Consider the following 20,722-nt stretch of genomic DNA (forward strand, 5'->3'; position numbering starts at 1 on the left):
TGTCTTTCAAGAGAACACCATACCCCTGGGGGTGAAAAGTTGTCTTTGAAGAAGACAAACGCTGAGGTAGCACATAAAGCTGGTCTTCTTTTAAAATGGCAGAATACCATACCATTGGTATTTTTTGTTTGAAAATGACATTATAAAATGCCAGGAATGGCACTGCCAGATCTAAACTAAACAGCAGCATGATGAATTGCTTGCGTACTGAAGTGACTTTAGCTGCAGGTGGAAGTCCCATTTTACTTCATGGTACCAAGCAGAGTGCAGCAATCTATTAGCCAGTTAAAGCGTTATGAAGAAGCTGTCTGTTGTTATGGTCCTGCTTTTGTCCAGTCTGATAGCAGTCATGGGATATCATATGCTTGATTGCCGGTACAACAAATACTTCTGAGCAGGCATCAGCCACAGAACTGCTGTTGTAAAAACAATGGAGATAAATGCCATCAACTCAAAGAGGGAGAGGCAAGTTCATTGTACCACATGAATGTCACCGAGACAATAAAACTGAATAATAAAAAAAGCAAGCACTAACTTTTACAAGTAGGCAAAATTTACACTGGGTGTTACAGACTCAAATCAAATGTATGTTTTTATTATATTATAGTAATAATAATAATAGCAGCTCAATGCTCAAAACGCGGAGCACCCGGTCTCAAACCTGGTACCTTTGAGTTGTAAAGCCGTAGTTCTTACCGCTACACCTTTCAAGAATGCATATCAACTTCCTGTCAATTGACATTTGAGCTTGGGTTTTTAACTCATTGACAGCCACATGTAAATCAAATGTTTTTTATTTTGGTTGTATACTTGAATAAAAGCACATGTGTTTATTTGATATTTGGACTAAAGTCTTCACACATTATACACTTCATGTTATTATTAGTATAACATTGAAAATGTTTCTGCTGCAGGTATGTGTTCAGCATTTCTTGCATTTCCTTTCATCCTGCACTTACGCAGATCTTTGTAGACACAGAACACACTTGAAATGCATGTATTCCAAATAACAATATACTGTATTATTTACCCTATACAACTCCAGGCATATCACACTCAGATAAGGAGTGTTGGCTTGAGCTGGGAGAACTTTTTGCTCGCGAGCTTAGCTCTGTCAAGGTGGGGGATGGGATAGCAGGTTGCTTGCTGCTTGTACTGATCGACACATTTACAAAACAAAAGACGCTGATGGTAGAGGTGCAAAGGGATTTAAGGTGGGCTGGGATTACAAGTTTTTTCATATGCTTCTGAGATTCTAGTGTTAAGCATAACGTATTATAATAAAAGTGTAAAAAGTGAAGGGTTCTGAATACTTTCTGAAGGCACTGTGTATTTTATGAACCAAAAATTCAAAAACAAGGGCAAAGGTGTTGATAAAATAAACCAGTCCACAATCTAAATATCAAAAACCCAAAAAAAGATCCAAAGATTCAAAAACCAGAGAGATCAACAACAAGAGAACTTACAAAAATTGGAATCCAACAGTTTAGCCAACAACACAAGCAAGATATAAATATAAACAAAACAAACAAACAAACACCAGGTATAAAACCATGGCCATCCCATAGCAGAAACCAAAATCCATACGACATTGGGGATGGGTTTAGGGGTATTCAAGTTTGACGTTTTTAGCTGGGGAAACCAGAATTGTGAACCTGAAATTCTTCAGGTATGTATTTCATGTCTTTAGTTTTTTTAAGTCTATAGTTGTAAAGGAGACCACACAAGTACTTGCAACCTGGCCAGAGCTGTACTGGATGCACAGAGGTAGATCGCTTCCATAGGGCATTGTCCCCCCAGAACACTAGATGGCAGCATGGATTCCCACAGGGCATGTTGGGAATTGGAGTTCGTCGGCTCAGCCCTGTTGTGTTCCATGGGTGCCATCAGAGGTTGCTGAGGGGATTAGTGAGCCCTGCTGTGTTAGGCTTCAATTTCACCCAGAAGGGCTTCTACTTCTGACCCACAGTTTTGGGACACCAGAAGTGCTTCTGGGTGTTACATAAAAGGAGCAGCACAGCTTCAATCTGGGAGCCAGAGTCAGGAGGAGGACAAAGCTTACTAGGATCAGAGGAGTAGGAGACTAGGAACTGAAGAAACAGAGTATTGTGGAGTGCTGTGGTATGTGGTGGGAGAAACTATTCCTTGCAAGAGTTTCACACCAAATAAAGCTCTTTGCATTTGTGTCTGGGCCACTTTATTGGGTGTATGGGTAGCTGCAGCATTTTAACCACAAACGTATTTTTTTTAGTTTACGGTAATAATGTATACTGCAGCATAGTCTTTTAATTACATAGATTTCATTGTCAATAATTGCACCTTGGGTAGTTATTAAGAAAGATGAGAGGAGGAAAGAGATGATACAGTATCAGGGTCCCCAGGGAGACCTCTGTTTAATTAGGTAAGTAAGGATAAGATAAGAAAACAAAAGAGCTGAATGCCAAAATGTTCAGTAATCATCATTGATCATTTCTGAGTGCTCCTGTGGGTGACTGCCAGTTCCGTGATTTCTTTTGTAACCAGGTGTACCAACCGAAAAGAAGTGGGGTTTGCAAAGGTGAATTGGAAACAACATCAGTGGTACTTCAGAGGGATCCTCCTCCACTCACTGGATGGCAGAGGATGAAAAATTAATGACTGTTTTTTTCCATCTGTCCTACAATGTACCTTGTGAGCTGAGCCTTCCACAATCCCATACTGTGTGTTAGTGGCACAGTATAGTATTTTGATTCATAATGACTGAGAAATGAAATTACATTTACATTTATTTGCTTGGCAGATGCTTTTATCCAAAACAACTTATAACAGAGGTAAACATGATCGAGTAACATTAGACTAGGGCCTGTTTGTTCAGCAAGAGAAATAAGGCAGGTAGTCAATATTGTCAGAAAACTAAGTTCAAAGTCGAAAGTCAAGCCAATCTGTCGTGAAGATTTAAGTCACTAATCCAAACTCAAAGTACCTACAACCAGAAATAAATTCAAAACCAGAAGGGCAATGATCAGATGTTTTTTTTTCATATGTTAACACTGGGATTTCAGGTGCTCCGGTGACTCTTGTGACATCACACATGTCACTTATTGAGTTGGATTCATTGTACCTTTGTCATTGAAACTCCCAATATACGTAAGTACTTAGCATAACACTAGTAGTAGTAACACAAGTTTTTCAACTGTTTCATATACCTAAGAAATGTAAAGACAAACTGTAATTTTTCAAACTCCTTGGGTTCCAAAACCCATAAATAAAAGTATTTTGTAATATGTTTCATTCACATAAATTGATTAAAACTGCTAATCATAACAGAATAAGCTGGCTACAATACTACTTGTGTCTTAGAGCTGTGGTGTAGCAATGGATTGTGCAGATTGCGCAAAGCACAAGGGCCTATGAGCTTGGAGGGGTCCACATTTGGGGCCGTATAGATTGAAAAAAAAAATTGAATAACTTAAATCACTTGCATGGTTTATTGCGTTATTAAGTCACAGTTTCAGTGACATGTTTGCACCATCACCAGGCAAGTCCAATCCAATTCAAGATGATATTATATATTCGGCAGGCCTACAGTTTACACGAATTTAGACTTGGGGAGTTTGGAGACTCGGAGCCTAATCGGAGGCACAACACATCCTAGTCTGCCTTACAGAGAGGTGTACATTCCCAAATTTGACGAACTTTGGTGTGCCATAACGGTTTTTGAAGGACATCACATGAACAGCATTATTATCGTAAATAATTACTTTTGTATTTTGATGTGATGTCAACAGTTTTTTAAACGATAAATCATAGCAATTCTGCTGAATATTTGAACAATTTAACAATTTTTGTACTCTTGCCATACAATGCTATGTCAGCCAGTAGCAGCAGATCCGGCAAACATTATAAGAGTGGTGCTGCTAAATGTAAGGCATGCCTGCAACAGGAATTGAAAAACACTAAGCTCACCAAGATTTCTACATTTCTTAAAACTGAGCAAGGGTCAGCGGTAGTAACTGAGAATGCCGATGCTGGTGAATCTCTGCAATGGTCGCAAGCAGGTTATGCATACAGTGCAGTGAGTGAAATGGTTGCAACTACAGAGTCTAGAAGTAGCAATACAATGGCTTCAGATCAGGTGCTATAAAACAATAAAAATAGAGAAAATACTAAAGACTAAAGACAAACAAGCAATATTTATGACCAAGCAATTTCTTACCAATAAGACAAATTTCTTGGAACAATTGACATCTCACTTTATGATGTTCATTTTCTCAGAACTTGTGTAAAACAGGTCGATTGTGTAGTAGTATCCTGTCAGCCAGTGTTGTTGTTTTAATTTGCAACAAATTGAAATTGCTTCATTTCATAGCACAGAACAGATTCTACTTTCTAGCTTATGTTACATTTTAATCATCTTCCTTCACAAAGTTATCTTGGAAAAGTAAGCGGATGCACATTTTACATATATTTATGTACTACTACTACTCACACCTCCTACATTCCATTCCCACAATTTATTTTCGTTTTGCTAACTTATAGCAGCTATAATAAAGCAATTAAAATAATGATTACAAATTCCATTTGAAGAGCCGGTTTGTTTGTCAACAGTGTGTGATCTATCTATCTATCTATCTATCTATCTATCTATCTATCTATCTATCTATCTATCTATCTATCTATCTATCCATCTATTCTGTCTTCCTTTGCTACTTTGTTTTTTGCCTTAATTATTTGTTGCAAATTTTATTTATGGCTACTTTAACCTCTAATGGCAAATCCTGTCCCTCTAATCATATCTTTTGCTTGTTTTCAGTCCAAAACCTCAAGTTCTTTATTAGAAAGTTAATAGTATTAATTGAATGTGCCTCCTTATCAGTAGTCTCTCTACAAATCAAATCGATAATAGACATCACCACCACCACCACACATCTTTTCAAAATAAACATCCCACAAAAGGATTTGCTATGTCTGTCAGATTTGGATATTAGAGAATGAAGGTTATTCAGATAGTTTATTGCTATTACTTATCCTTTCCACTGCAGTGATGGAACTTGTTTGGAACCATTCACACAGTCACAGGAGTATTCCTTAACTGCCTCCGACTTGCTAATGTTATGTGAATAAACTTGCTTTATCATGAAAGCGTCCATGAAGATCACTTTAGCCTCCTGAAGAAACATTCCTAACAGGGACTGACTTCCCTGAAAGGACTGCACTAAATACCCTGGCAAAGACCAGGAGCCTGCACCTGCCAGATCACAGACCACAATCCGCTCTCAATTATCTTTCTCTGGAAGGATTTAACCTAAATGAGCAGAGCCTGTTATATTAATGACCCCTCTTCAAGTTTGTGACCTGGGTTAAGATACTGCAGAACCTGGATCACTGTAAGCATCTCAATCCTTCATCCCATAGAATCTCCAAACTACCGGTGGTTGTTAGCGTCAGTAAACAACAAGGCAGTTTCAATAAGATAATACCTAAACTTTATTTCATTCAAAACCTCTTTTTATTTGCAGAGAAGTCAGGGATATTCCCAAATGTTGGTTAAATTACTGGAGGAAAACATACGATATGAATGATCCGCATCAGAGTCACACAGAAAACGTCATGTCAAGTGGCTAATGGGCTTTTGGTTGCTACAGTCGTAGTTTTCTTAGACTAGATGTGATGTTTGTTCTCTTGTGATGCCTCTATCTCTCTCTGCCAGTTGTGACATCTATGAATATGCTTTTCAAGTTCTTTTTTTAAATAGAGTACCTTGGTGGCTGTGGTTGTATTCAAAATCAGAGAACTGATCATTTCTAATGATCTTCTTACTTATCAGTGAAGTTATTTTTAACTATGAATAACATGTTGACGGTGAGATCCCAAGCACCTATTTTATTACTTTTACAAGCATATACATATTGGCTATTTTAATAGTTATAACATTTTTTAAATTATGTGCATTTCCATTTGCAAATCTGCCAATATTCTTCAGTCTTATTTACATACATCCCACTGTCCTCTCTCTATTATCAGCCTAAGAGTCAGTCATGTGCTTGCTTCTCCAAACCTTCTGTCCAACATAGGCACTTCACTGTTAAAATGTGCATAAGTACCAACAATACAGTCTTGATTACACAGTTTTATTCTTCTAAAAGCTGCATCTTATCTATAAAGTTTGCGGAGGACTGCCGGCTTCGTGCTCCAGCCCTCACCACCAGGAGGAGCTCTCCCGACAGCAGGATCGTGCCCCGAGTTCCAGCAGGGCCTCATGGACTATGTAGTGTTTTTACACAGCCCTGCTGGATACCTTGGGGACCACTGGGAGTCACTGTAGGGGGGCTCATGGGCTCTTGTGTGCCCTATAACCCGGGAGTACGTCACGGTCACATGACAGGAAGGAACGACGTGCTCCCGGATAGAAGAAAAGGACTGTTTACCCTGACCCGGAAGTAATAAAGAACTGTGGACTTAATTGGGCAGGAACACCTCCGGGTCATGGGCCAGTCCAGACACTGAGCTGAGCTGGGAGGTAGGAGGGCGAAGTGTCTGGGCGAGGAGGAGAGTTTATTGTGTTTATTTAGTGGTTAGTTAAATATATGAGTGGTGTGGAGGGTGCTTGGTGCACTGTGAAAAATAATAAAGAATATTGGGCTTTTATCCAGTGTCTTGCGTGGTACCTGAGGGTTCAAGGGAGCACTAGCGCCCCCTACTGCCACAAGTCCTATATTCCTATATTAACAGATCACACAAATTTAAACATTTCAAGTGTTATTTAACAAAATGTAAAAAGCACTGTTTTTTTCTTCCCTTTATAAAAGTCTACAACTGAAAATTACTGGACAAATCAGGCAGCATGACAGGACTTTTAGTGATGGTTTTCCTCCAGAGGACACTTCATACCCTGGCTCGACATAGCTCATTAATTCTCTAAGCCCTTACCTTTCGCAAAGCTGAGTTGCAGCACGTCCCTTCTGAAATGTTTGTGATCAGTTCTGATTTTGTTTTTGCTCATTGTGAATCACATTTTTGAGCTGAAGTCATGAATGCTGCTACTTAATTTTGTTTCCATTCTTCTGTCATTGGATCAAGAGGTTTTGAAGGATTCTTCAGTCTCTTGAGATTTAACATTGAGCTGGTAGAACAGCTGTATGAAAGTCTGACATTACAGATTTTGCATACAATAATAGTATGGCTTTCCGTATTGAAATATTGCCCAACCTCACTTTTCTTTTTTCGAGGCATTGTTCTGAAGAAGGTTATTCCGTGACCATGCTGACACACATTCAGCTGCCCTGTGGTAAAAAGTTTGTGGTGTTTAGATGTGACCTTTCGATAGCTGAGGACATATTGTGTTCTTCATTATTTCCTCCCTGCTGTGCTATTCAATGGGTACCACAGGAATTGTAACAGGTTGTCCAAACCAAACATGCCCAGTTGTAGTCACACCTTAAATAAATAAAAAATTGTAATTAATTAATTAAATCAAAGAGGAGAGAAAAAAGTTTTAACAACAGAACTGATTTACATAGCATTTAAAAAATGCAAATTTAATAAGGAAATTTAAAACTCCTCTTGTGACTATAATATAATCAGTTACATCTCAACAATCCCCTGGACCATTCCACATTCACACAAGGCACTTATTTATGCCTGAAGTGTTCTTTGTTTATTGCTTTGGAGATGCAAATAAAAAAAATCAATAATTGACGTGATAATTGTTTTTTGGTATAAACGCCTTGGGATTTTAATCTAAGAACAGTACAATACGCACTATTTCTTTAGTTGAGAATGAAGTCAATGAATATCAGAATATCAATACAAACTTATTTAATGTAAAGTGTAGAATTTTGTTAATTAAAACAAAGAAGTATACTACTGTAACATATTCCTAACATGGAATCTTTCTGGGCCAGACAGGTGGCAATTTTTAGGGGAGATCAATTAAGCCTTGGCCATCACCACAGTATTGAATTTGGCTTCTCCTTATGATTAGGCTACTCCATAATCCAAAAGTAGTATGACAATGACAACTGAGAGGATCTCTTATGCAGCAGAAGCTCAACTAATATCTACAGCAACAATTACACTCAGGCTTGGGTATACTTCAGAAAAGCACTTCTAGTAATAATGACCCATGTAGTACACCACAAGAATATCATCTCTTGCAGTGAAAAAGCACATCCATCCATTCATTATGGAATCTTCTTAACTATGTTTGGCATATGGGTGCCAGAGTTGGGTAATCTTAAATGGGGTGCCAGTCACAACAGTGCACATCTGAATAATAAACACTTGATGGCAATTCAAGTGAACACACCATATCTCAAGAATAAACATATTGGGGCAATGAACATAACTCTAGATAAAGGTCACAACGAAACTCTAGAGAGAAGACTGTGTCTAGCAGTAGGTGTTTGCTCCTTGGGGATGTGTTCTTTTTTTAAAAATGCAGCACATACTTGTACTTTTTACATGCCCCTTCAGTAAAGAGAAATTTTGGCGGGCTCATTCCTTAGAGCTTACTTACAATAGTTAAGCAGGTTTCATTTAGAAATTCTACGCATAACGGTCATAACAGTCGACAACGTCCACCACATTAAACTTTCTTATTTACGACCCCATCTTTACGAAATTTGGTAGGCGGCTTCCCTGCGCTAACCGAAACCGATGTACGTACTTATTTCGGTGGTATGAGCCCACTGTCACCCACCATATTGAACTTTTCAATGGTCTTTGTTACCTATGGGCCCATCTTCAAGAAATTTGGTACGCGGGTTTCCAACGCTAACTGAATCCTACTTACATACATATATATGTCCATAGCCTGCAGCTCGGTCACCGTGTGAAGCTGCGTTGGGTCCCCTATCCCCACGCCTCCCACGTTGTTGGCTGCCTGCCTATATAAGGCCGTCCGTCGCTCCAGGCTCTTCATTCCTTTCCTTGCTTCGCCACGGTATTCACGTCTCCCTGCTGATAACTGGAGCCTTTTTATTTAATTTCACGGCTTCTCCACTGTTTTATTGTTCGTTTATTATGATTATAGTTATTGTATAGGTATTTTAGACTTAGTTTATATTGTTCAGGTACCCATTTCCTTTATTGTTCCAACCGCACCCCCATTAACATGTCTATCGAGGTGATCACCATCGATCAAAGAACTGTCAGTTACCGAGTGGTTTCCATGCCCGGAGATGGTGCCTGCCTTTTCCATTCTCTGTGTTACATATTGCACGGCCATATCAGGCTCACTCTTGATATCCGGAAGAACATTGTGTCTTATGTATTGAATGACTGGGACAGATTCAAGGTGTGGACTGATGACAGTACAGGAGATAATTATTCTACACAGGAGCACTAGAAGAGTGAAATGTTTAAGCCCTTCACCTATGGTTCTGCATGTGAGTTGATGGCTGCCGCTGAATTGTTCGGTTGTCGCTTTCAAGTGTACCAAAATGGCTAAATATTTTACACCTTTGGACAACCACCAATGCCTCTTAAACATCTTAGATTCACAGGTGACGATTTGAGTAGTGGACACTTTGATGTTTATGAATCTTTAAACTCTCAAAAGCTGGTTGTGAAGTTATTGATGAAACCAGTTGTATGCTTACAACGCTTGACAGATGCCGAATGTCACTTCAACACAACAAGTCCTGCAAATACTAACGTAATTGAAACAAACCATGAAACTCAAACCGATTATGACAGCAGCAATCCAAGCTGTGAGATCTGAAACAAGATTACTTTTCACATGGCCAGCTTTACGTTGCATGCTTAAGAGTAAGCTCAGTGCACAGCTTGGTCATATTACAACCAGAGGGCCGAACTGACAACGTGGCATACACAGAGATCCTTAACAAATAATAATATTGGTATATTTTCCCTCAGTTTAAAAAGGTTTACTTTTCTTCTTAATAAAAATTTTAAGGCAGTACTTTGCCGCTGCGAAGCGCGGGTATTTTGCTAGTATATTATATATTTAACTTGCCATAAAGTTATGCTTTCACTCCCCATATACAGTACATTGTAGTATAATCATCCTTCTATATAAAAGCGGTCGGGTGTCCTTCCATCCCGTGAGTGCTACGCAGGCGCAGAGTTTCACACACGCCCGTCCATTTTGCAATGCACGATGGGATTTGTAGTTTCGTTTTTCCAGGTAAAAGATGATTTTCTACTCCAGACTGTGCGATATCTTCTTCTTCTCTCTTACTATATAAAAGCGGTCGGGATTGTCCTTCCGTCCCGTGAGTGGAAAGCGTAGCGGTATTCCGCTTATCACAGACTTACTACTTGCAGCTTGCGGTATGAAGCGACATGATGTGAGCAGAGTTCTGGTGCTCCCATTGTTTCCTTGCTTTTGTGCACAATGCGCTGGAAAAATAGACAAAATTATGTCTCTGGAAATAATTAATGTTGATGGAGTACAAATGCCTCACCACGTAGTAAATATCAGGGGGGTTCAAAAGAGCGACCTCAATATAGAAAAAAGTTTAAATTTCATCACAAAAATAACAGAAACTATGAGTATTAAAGTAATACCGCTCAAATGCAATATAACCAAATTAATGAGTTTGTATAAAATATCAAATTGATCTACATATTGAATTGCCTTAAGAAGTGGTCAACTTAAAAGTCGGTCGCCTTAAAAGGTGAGTGAGCCTAGTTTATACATAAAAATCGAGGCCAAAGCGAAGCCATTGCTACATTGCAATCAATATTAATTTCTTTAGTGAGGGATGCTGGTGGCTGTAGTTTCGTTTCAGCAGAGTGCTATGTGTTAAATACTCTCACATGTGGCATATTCAGTGTGTTCAATACCTGGTATGGCCTAAAGCACCCACATGTTTAGCATATTCAGGGAACTATATATATATATATATATATATATATATATATATATATATATATATATATATATATATATATATATATATATATATATATATATATATATATGTCTGCTATAATCACTCATGGTCATGCCTGAAAGTGATGGCTGAGGCCTGCTTTATTCAGTTAAGGTCCCTGCCTGAAAGACATTCCCTTGCTTCACAAATCACAGTATCAGATAGCTATTTTTTCATTTCTGCTCACAAACACTGTTCATAAAATGAATGTCACAGCATAGAGCATGAAATACATAGTATTAATATATACATACTAAATACATAGTATGTGAAAAAAACATAATAGGTGTGGGCCATTGTAGGTGCCACTAAATGGGCTTGCATAGGTCATTGGACAAAATGTTGATAAAGGTGGTGGACATTGCTCATTATTTCAGAACTTCCAATAAATACTAGATTGATTATCCATCTGAGTAAACAGTGATGTAAGGATGAAATCACCATTATTCTGAAAAAAATGACTACCGTATATATTCACCGATAAGTTCTCCCATGGATAAGTCGGGACTTGATTTTATCGTATAATTTCTGGTATTTTATAATGTCAGTTGTATAAGTCGAATGCAGAAAACTCATGTTATTGGGTCTAAGAGATTTTGATATGCTAAAGCCCACCTGACAGAGTAACCACGGAGCACACTGCCTTTTTTTTCTATGTGAGTGCAGCAATGCACTGCATCAGCATGTGCTCCTAACCTCTCTTTCTCTCTCTTTCTCAATTGTGCCTACATGACCACATGGTAATACCTGAACTATTACAAAGCAATATTTGCACTGATTTGTGTTTTTTGTATCTCACACCCTCATACACCTTTATCGTAAAAGCATTCCTTATCTGCAATAAAGCATTCAATCAGAAGAAAATATGAAGCTGTTTTTAAATTAAATGTCATTAAGGTAGCGAAAGAAATTGGTAACTGAGCTGCTGCAACAAAATTTGATGCATCTGAGAAACTGATGCAAGAGTGCAGAAGGCAAAAAGATGTAAAAAACAATTTAACTGTCGCATTTTTGAACAGGTGTTAATGTTGGGGTCTGATTTTAAGATCGATTTTTTGGGTTTTAAGAACTGACTTATACGTGCGTATATACGGTAATTGATGTCATATGGCATGTGAAGAGGGTCAAAGTCATTCTGGTGGACACTGCTCCAGGCTAAAGTCTAAGAATGCTGGAATTTCAAATGGCCTGATGACTTGCAACCATCAAGTGTTTACAACTGGACTCGCCAGTTCATGACATGCCATTACAGAGCCATTGTGATTGTTCACTGATGATACAGAGCACTCAGGTCTATGAGTTTCTTCTTCTGTGTGCCACTCACTGAGCTCTCTCATTTTTGTGTTAGTCTAAAACATATGTCCTTTCAGTCACTGCACTCACAATACTGCATTTGTAGTTGTAATGAGAACTGATCATTTAGCCATTACCCATAAGCACATAGTTTTAGAATGAAGATGTGAGCACTACTCCCATATTACAAATCATCAGAATAAAGGCTCATTTGTTGCCTTTCACTGGTCATCACACCTGGGTGCATATTAGTGATGCTTAGCGTAGCAACTCCTATAAGGTAAAGATCACTAAATGCACATGTCTCCGGAAAACCTGAAATAAGGAATATGGTAAACACAAACTAAAAAAATAAAATAAAAAATAATAATTACTGGCAGCTACCAATGAAAAAACACCACAGAAACAATGCATAATGCTGCCAGGTCGTACACAATTTAGATCACTAATAATAATAATAATACATATTATTTATTTGTAGGCACATTTCTAGACACTCAAGGACAATGAACAATAGATTAAACAAACATTATAAACAAAACTAAAAATGCTAAACTTGAAATCAGACAGAGCAATTATAATCAAAGAGAAAAAGCAGTCTTAAACAGATGAGTTTTAAGATTAGATTTGAAAAGTGAGAATGATTTAATATTATTAAGCTCCTATGGTAATGAGTTCCAATGCTGGGGAGCAGAGAAACTAAATGCTCTGCTCCCTATGGTGGTAAGACAGGTGAAGGGGACAGTCAAGTGAATGGAGGAAGATGATCTAAGGGTGCAGGAGGGAATATCAACATGGAGGAGGTCAGACAGATATGGAGGGCAAGGTTGTGAATAGCCTTAAATGTTAACAGGAGAATTTTGAAGTCAATACGGAACTTAACTGTGAAGCTGCTTCAAGACGAGAGTGATATGATGAGTACAGGGGGTTCTAGTAGTGATATGGGCAGCTGAATTCTGGATCAGTTGAAGCTTGTAAAGAGATTTGCGAGAAAGACCAAAGATAAGGGAATTGCAGTAATCCAAATTGTCTTATACAGTTTGAGAGTTCCAAATATTCCTTTACTAAAAATGAAGCATTATTATAAGATATTTGAATGTCCTTAAAGAAAGAAACTAACATAGTAACATTGTGCTTTACAATCGAAACAAATGACATCCTTTTAGGCATGCGGCCCAGTGCTTGACTAAAATGATAACAATCAATGTCATCATGTGTAGGCTGAACCAAAGTGATCAACTAAAGCAGAAACAGCAATGAAGAGGGGATAACATTAACCTAACCCTAACCTTAACCTTAATTTGTGAACAATACATGCACATAACACGCTAACACTGAGTTTTTTCAGCTAATGAATTATTCAGCAGAAGTGTGCTATGAAACGCGACTGGGGGCTGCTTTATACCAAAAACAGTATGCCTGCATGATGCCTCACTGGGACTGGGACAGCCAAACCAGAAGAATGCTTTCTTTTTAATTTTCTTGCTTTTTAGTCATTCTGGCATGTGTTCAGACCATAGTGTGTGTATATTTATTTATTTATGTACCGATTTATGATATTTATTTATTTAAGGAGCTTCTGTAAAAAGCCAAATTACCCCCAGGGACAAATAAAGTTTGATATACTGTATAAAACTGTGTAAGGGACAACCAAACTAAAAAGGCAAGGTTGTGATAGATGTGATGGTTTAACCTGCCAGTCTTAAACAATGACATAATTGAGATCTGCAACAAAACACATGGCAGTCATCCTGTATTATCAAGGTCTTTCCCATGCAGATAGATGTTTCCAGATGTTCTGTCCAAGCTCTTCTGCAGAAGCACAAACAATTGAGCAAAGTTGAGGACTGGGAATGCTGAACTGAGTGCAGCAAATGAGAAATACATCAAATCTTTTGGAATCAAAAAGTACCACGACGACCCTGGTACAGCTATCTACAGTCCAGAGAAGTCCTATCAGAAGTGGTCTTCAAAAAAAAGTTTTTAATCAAAAAGCCATTCCTCTGAGGTAGAAATAAAGCCAAGTGACTCACCTCTGCATTAAAACACAAGGACTGGGGTGCAGAATAATGATAGCAGGTGCTCTGTACTGATGAGTCAAAATTTGAAACCTTTGACTCCAACAGAAATTCATTTTGTCCAGAGAACAGAACAAGGATGAATGTCTACAGGCAAGAGTGAAGCATGTGGAGTTCCCCTGCAGGTTTAGGGATGTATATCCACAAACAGAGTGGTGATTTGATAAAAATTTTGCTGAGACGTACTGTACAGGCAGATTCTTATACATCATGCAGTACCATCAGGGAGGCATCTGATAGGTGCCAGCTTCATTTTGCATCCTGTCAATAAACTGAGCAATAGACGCTTCACAAATCAATGCACCCATAAAACAACTTAAAACTGGAGTACTCCCCGTGGATACGCATTCCTCATTTTGTATGCAGTCTTATGTCTTAATGTAAAAATTTAGACTTCGTTAAAGAGCTGGTGCCCATATTGATGAATGGAGATCACTGATGGTGTAAGATAGCTTCTAACATGTACAGTAGGTCAGCTGCACTTCGTATCCTTCTATGAACAGTTTTTCTCTAATTACTGCATAGTGTTTGCACTCATATCACTTGGGAAGAATTATTTAAGTAGGAATTTGCCAGTACATTGTGGAGTTTTAATCAGTTCACAGTGCAACTGTTGCTTTCTTTTGAACATCTCTTTCTAGACAATTTGCACTTTCCAAGCTGCATATATTTGTGGACTGGTATATTTTTGAAATGGAGTGACATGAAAACTTAGTAGGCTTGATGAGGGCAGCGAAGGGGCAGTTGTTTGAATAATTGATACAACACATTGGCTCAGCACTTCCTGACATTTCCTAGATGAAGGGCCCAGACTGGAATGGAGCTCAGCACCGCAGTCCCATGGCACACTTCATCCATGGCCCAACATTCAAACACATTTTGTTTTAATTAACTCTAAATCTAATTAAATTAAGGTTATCAGTGGTATTATAGACTGGATGGTGTTGTGTGCATTTTAATGTCTGATTGTAGCTAGCTCTGAAGAAACACAAATCAATCTGTCTTTATTGAACATTGATGTGAAAAAGTAAGCACAGAAACTTTCAACTCTACAGCTTTACATAAACTTAGCAATCATGTTCGCTGGCCCTCATCAGGTCTTAAAATTAGATAAACCTAACCTCAGGTAACATACAGCAAAATTTTATTTTGTCACTTTTTGCTTAACAAAATGAGACAAAACTCTTGTTTATCCAATAAAAGTATATACTGCCTTATACCGCCAAGCTTTACTCAACTTGTCTTGAAATGATTAACTCTCAAGGTTTTAGATCAAAAGACAAAGATGCTTTTCATTTTTTCTTTCTTCTTTTTCTTTTGGCAAAAGCGGAGGCAGAAGAAAATAAGCAGCATCTCTGTTTGCTCTAGTCCTGACTTCTCTTCCGGTAGACGTCACGTAGCAAGAGAGACGGAGTGTTGGTGCCTTTTCAGAGAAGCAGACAATTATTGTTTTACAGCTTCATAATTGTATTCCATTAGTGGGCTGTTACTGGAAAACATATTTACATGTTAGGGGGTGGTGGGGAGGGGCTGCCCTAAACTCTCACCAGCTGTTCTAAATACAATAAAATGTATTAAAAAGCAAAATAAAATATTTCTCATTGTTCCTTCCTTGGATTTGGGTTACAGGCAAAGAAATGTAAAACAATGAAAATGAAAATATAAAAGCTTTAATGACAGCCTATTTACTAATTGATATTTTCAAAGTAAGCCTGTGACAGTCTCATCCAGACTTGGTTCCTGCCTTTTACCCAGTACTGCCAAAATAGGCTCAACCTCTCAAATACCATGAAAAATATCATTGATTGAGCTCTCATCTAAGGCTACGTCCACACTATGACATTTTAAATGAAAAATGGCATTTTTAAAGAGAAACATGCTAGAATTTTCATGTTGTTTTTATACTGCTCAAAAAAATTAAAGGAGCCCCTTTTTAATCAGAGTATAGCATCAGGTCAATGAAACATCTGGGCTATTGATCTGGTCAGTTAAGTAGAAGAGGGGGTTGTTAATCAGTTTCAGCTGCTTTGGTGTTAATGAAATTAACAACAGCTGCACTAGAGGGGCAACAATGAGACAACCCCCTAAACAGGAATGGTTTAACAGGTGGAGGCCACTGACATTTTTCCCTCCTCATCTTTTCTGACTGTTTTGTCACTAGCTTTGCATTAGGCTATGGTCGGTGTCACTACTGGTAGCATGAGGCCATACCTGGACCCTACAGAGGTGGCGCAAGTAGTCCAACTTCTCCAGGATGTCACGTCAATATGTGCCATTGCCAGCAGGTTTGCTGTGTCTCCCAGCACAGTCTCAAGGGCATGAAGAAGATTCTAGGAGGCAGGCAGTTACTCTAGGAGAGCTGGACAGGGCCGTAGAAGGTCCTTAACCCATCAGCAGGACCGGTATCTGCTCCTTTGGGCAGGGAGGAACAGGATGAGCACTGCCAGAGCCCTGCAAAGTGACCTCCAGAAGGCCACTGGTATGAATGTCTCTGACCAAACAAGCAGAAACAGTCCTCATGTGGGTGGCCCGAGGACCAGACGTCTTCTTGTGAGCCCTGCGCTCAGTGCCCCGCACCAGGAGCTTGATTGGCATTTGTCATAGAATACCAGAATTGGCAGGTCCACCACTGCCGCCCTGCGCTTTTCACAGATGAGAGCAGATCCACCCTGAGCACATGTGACAGACGTGAAAGGGTCTGGATAAGCCGTTGAGATGTTGTGCTGCCTGTAACACCGTTCAGCATGACCGGTGGTGGTGGGTCAGTGATGATCTTGGAGGCATATCCTTGGAGGGACGCACTGACCTCTTCAGGCTAGACAACGGCACCTTGACCTTCATTAGGTATTGGGATGAAGTCCTTGGACACACTGTCAGAGCCTATGCTGGTGCAGTGGGTCCTAGGTTCCTCCTGGTGCACGACAATACCCAGCCTCATGTGGCAGGAGTATGCAGGCAGTTCCTGGAGGATGAAGGAATTGATTCAATTGACTGGCCCTAAGCTCACCTGACCTAAATCTAATAGAACACCTCTGGGACATTATGTTTCGGTCCATCCGACCCCGCCAGGTTGCACCTCAGACTGTCCAGGAGCTCAGTGATGTTCTGGTCCAGATCTGGGTGGAAATCCCCCAGGACACCATCTGTCGTCTCATTAGGAGCATGCCGCCCCCTGACATTGTCAGGCATGCATATAAGCACGTAGTGGCCATACAAACTACTGAGTACGATTTGGAATTGCTACAATGAAATTTGGGCAAAATGGACTAGCCTGCTGCATCATTTTTTCACTAAATGACAAATAATGTCTGTGTGCAATTGCAATTACTATGACATCACATAAGTACGATTGTCACAAAAGTAAATCCTCAGATTCAAGCGATTATATTTGATACAATAAACACATACAATTGATTTGTGCCTACAAGACCTAACATTTCTTATTTAATCATACATTTACACAGATCATTGTAGACACAGAACACACATGAAATGTAGGTACAGTGTTTCAAATCACGATATATCATTATCTACATAATACCTTACAACTCTTTGCTAGATAAACTCTTCAATGCAGACTTGAGCTGAAAGTGAAAATTTTGCCTGTACGATGGCTTTGGCTGGCTGAATGGGGGATGCCTGAGTGCTGGTTGAGAGCCGCTAATTGACACATTTGCAAAAAAAAAAAATGCAGTTATCAGTGGGCAATTGGTGCGTTGATAAGGACATTTGAGATTCCTCGTTTCTGATTAGGTAGAATAAGGTGTTCAGAGAAAACAAAGCAGACTTCACCCAGTCGGTGATGGTTTCAGGATTCCAATATAGGATTCTTGAGCTGTGTTGAAACAGCGCTAACCACTGGGTAATGTAATTACCATTCAAGAAGTGAATGCTGTTGTAATTCTGCCTGCCAGAAACAGGTGAAGCCATTATTAAAGACAGAACTGGGCAATTACCACCAGTTAGATGAAGTCTCCCTTTAATTACACCACAATCATGTTTTGCTGTCACAACTCTAATCTGTATTACATTGATTTGGTCTATTAATAGTCAAAGCTCTACCCATAATTCATCCATTAATCTCCTGGGTCCTCATCTTTATTGTACTGTAGCTTTACCTACTTTGACAGTAAAAAGCATTGTACGTAGACAGTAGTGAACTTTAACCACCAACAATGTGTAGCATCCACCTAGTGGATGTGACGACAGCCACTTTTGTGCCAGTACACTCATGACACATTTAGCTGATAGGTGGTGAAGAGGTGAGAGAGAATGATTAGCCAACTAGAGACAGTGGATGATTAAGGGGGCAGAATGACCAGGCCATGGTGGGCTATTTAGCTAAGACATCTGTGTAAGCAATTTGTAAGCACTTGGTGCATTTGTCATGTTTTGTGCCATTTTTGGTCTTTGCCTATTGTATATTGTGGAGGACTGCCGGGTTCTCATGCCGGTCCTCACTCCCAGGCCGCCAGGAGGAGCTCTCCCGACAGCAGGATAGTGCCCCGAGGTCCAGCAGGGCCTTATGGACTTTGTAGTATTTATACATAGCCCTGCTGGGTACCTTGGGGGCCACTAGGAGTCACTGTGGGGGGTCTTATGGGCTCTTTTATGCCTTGTGACCCGGGAGTACGTCACGGTCACGTGACGGGAAGGAATGACGTGCTCCCGGGTTGAAGTAACAGACTGACTGCCCTGACCCGGAAGGAATAAGGAACTGTGGACTGTTGGAACAGGAACACCTCCAGGTCAGGGGCTATAAAAGGACGATGCCTCAGTCCAGACACTGAGCTGAGCTGGGAGGTAGAGGAGCAAGTGTCTGGGCGAGGAGGAGAGAGATTATTGTGTTTATTGTAGTGATTTATGAGTAGTGTGGAGGGTGCTTGATGCATTGTGGAAAAGGAAAATAAAAAGTCTTGGACTTTTATCTGGTGTCTGGAGTTGTCCCTGAGGGTTCAAGGGAGCACTACCTCCCCCTACTGCCACACTGGCGTAGTCAGCAGGATTCCCTGGCCGTCTGTTGATAGGGGACCTGCATTAAATAGAAATATTGTGTGGGCAGACAACCCTAAGGAAGACAATCGTCAACGCACGGAGGTGCAAACACCCAACCTTACGGAGAGCGCTGCGTCGGTGTGCCTTCTGCTACTTCGGACCGTGATGGGAAAGAAGACCGGGAAACTGCCACAATATACACAGAGTTTATTATTTATTAGGTACACCTCACCTTTACAAACTCTACATTCCAAAAATGTGTGCATCATGTGAAAGTGGAATAAGGTGTAAATCAGGCAGACCAGTGTTTTTAATATCAGTTAGTGTTCAACTGAGCTCTAGAATAAGAAAAAACAAGTGGCCTTAGTGATTTTGAATGTGACATGATGTGCGCTAAGCATGTTTATTCTAAGATCTCTGTAATAGCTCTCGTTATGGACTTTTAATAATAATAATAAAAATAATAATTAATTAGATTTATAGACCACTTTTCCAACCTACTCATAGCACTTCACGTAGATGGTTGGGAGCCACTTCAAGCACTACCAGTGTGTAATATCCCAGGAGATGATGTGTTGGCAGCCATTCTTGTGTCAATAAGCTCGCCACACATTAGCTGTTAGGTTGAGCGAGATGATCAGTTAGAGACAGGGGATGATTAAGGGGCCAGAATGACCAGGCTATGGTGAGCGATTTAGCCAGAATACCAGGGGCACACCCTACACTTTTTGAAAGACACCCAGGGATCCTCCATGACTATTGAAAACCATGACCTCAATTTTGTGTCTCATTTGAAGGGTGGCATTGCATTTTACAGTAGTGTGTCCCTGTCACAGCACATGGGGCATTGGGATCCACACACAGGCAACTGGATAAGCACCCAGTAATTGCTTTACCAGCCCCATTTGCTAAGAGCAACCCAAGCTTTTCCTAGATGATCTCCCATTGAAGTACTGCCTGTGACCAAATATGCTTAGCTTTCAGGTACATAGCCTGTTCTGAGGGGCAAGTGTTGATGGCTGCTGGCTTTTCACCGATATCAACAAGGGTTTACCAGGAATAGTGTAAAACGAAGCAAATAAGCAATGATAGATGATCCTGTAGACAAAAACAGATTATGGAGGTCAAAGAAGAATGATGAGAATCTAACAAATAAACAAAGCAAATCACATCCTAGTTCAACACTGTCATGCAGAATATCATTTCAGAGTACATCACTAATCAGAGTTTGGCTATAATGGACTACAGAAACTTTTTCAGAGAAAAAAACAAGAAAATGCACCTCCAGTGGGTAAAGGTAAAGTAGTAAAGTAGTATCAAGATTGAACCACTGAGGAGTGATGGCAGGATCAGAATTTGGTGATAGCATCACAGTCAATGAAGCCACCCTGTTTAATATCAATAGAAGAAGCCAGCAGCTTGCCATTTATGTATCAGCTTTTCAGTACTGTATAATATTTTTTCACATCCTATAGT

The sequence above is a fragment of the Polypterus senegalus genome, chromosome 11 (genome assembly GCF_016835505.1).
Source record: "Polypterus senegalus isolate Bchr_013 chromosome 11, ASM1683550v1, whole genome shotgun sequence".
Classification (NCBI taxonomy): Eukaryota; Metazoa; Chordata; class Cladistia; order Polypteriformes; family Polypteridae; genus Polypterus; species Polypterus senegalus.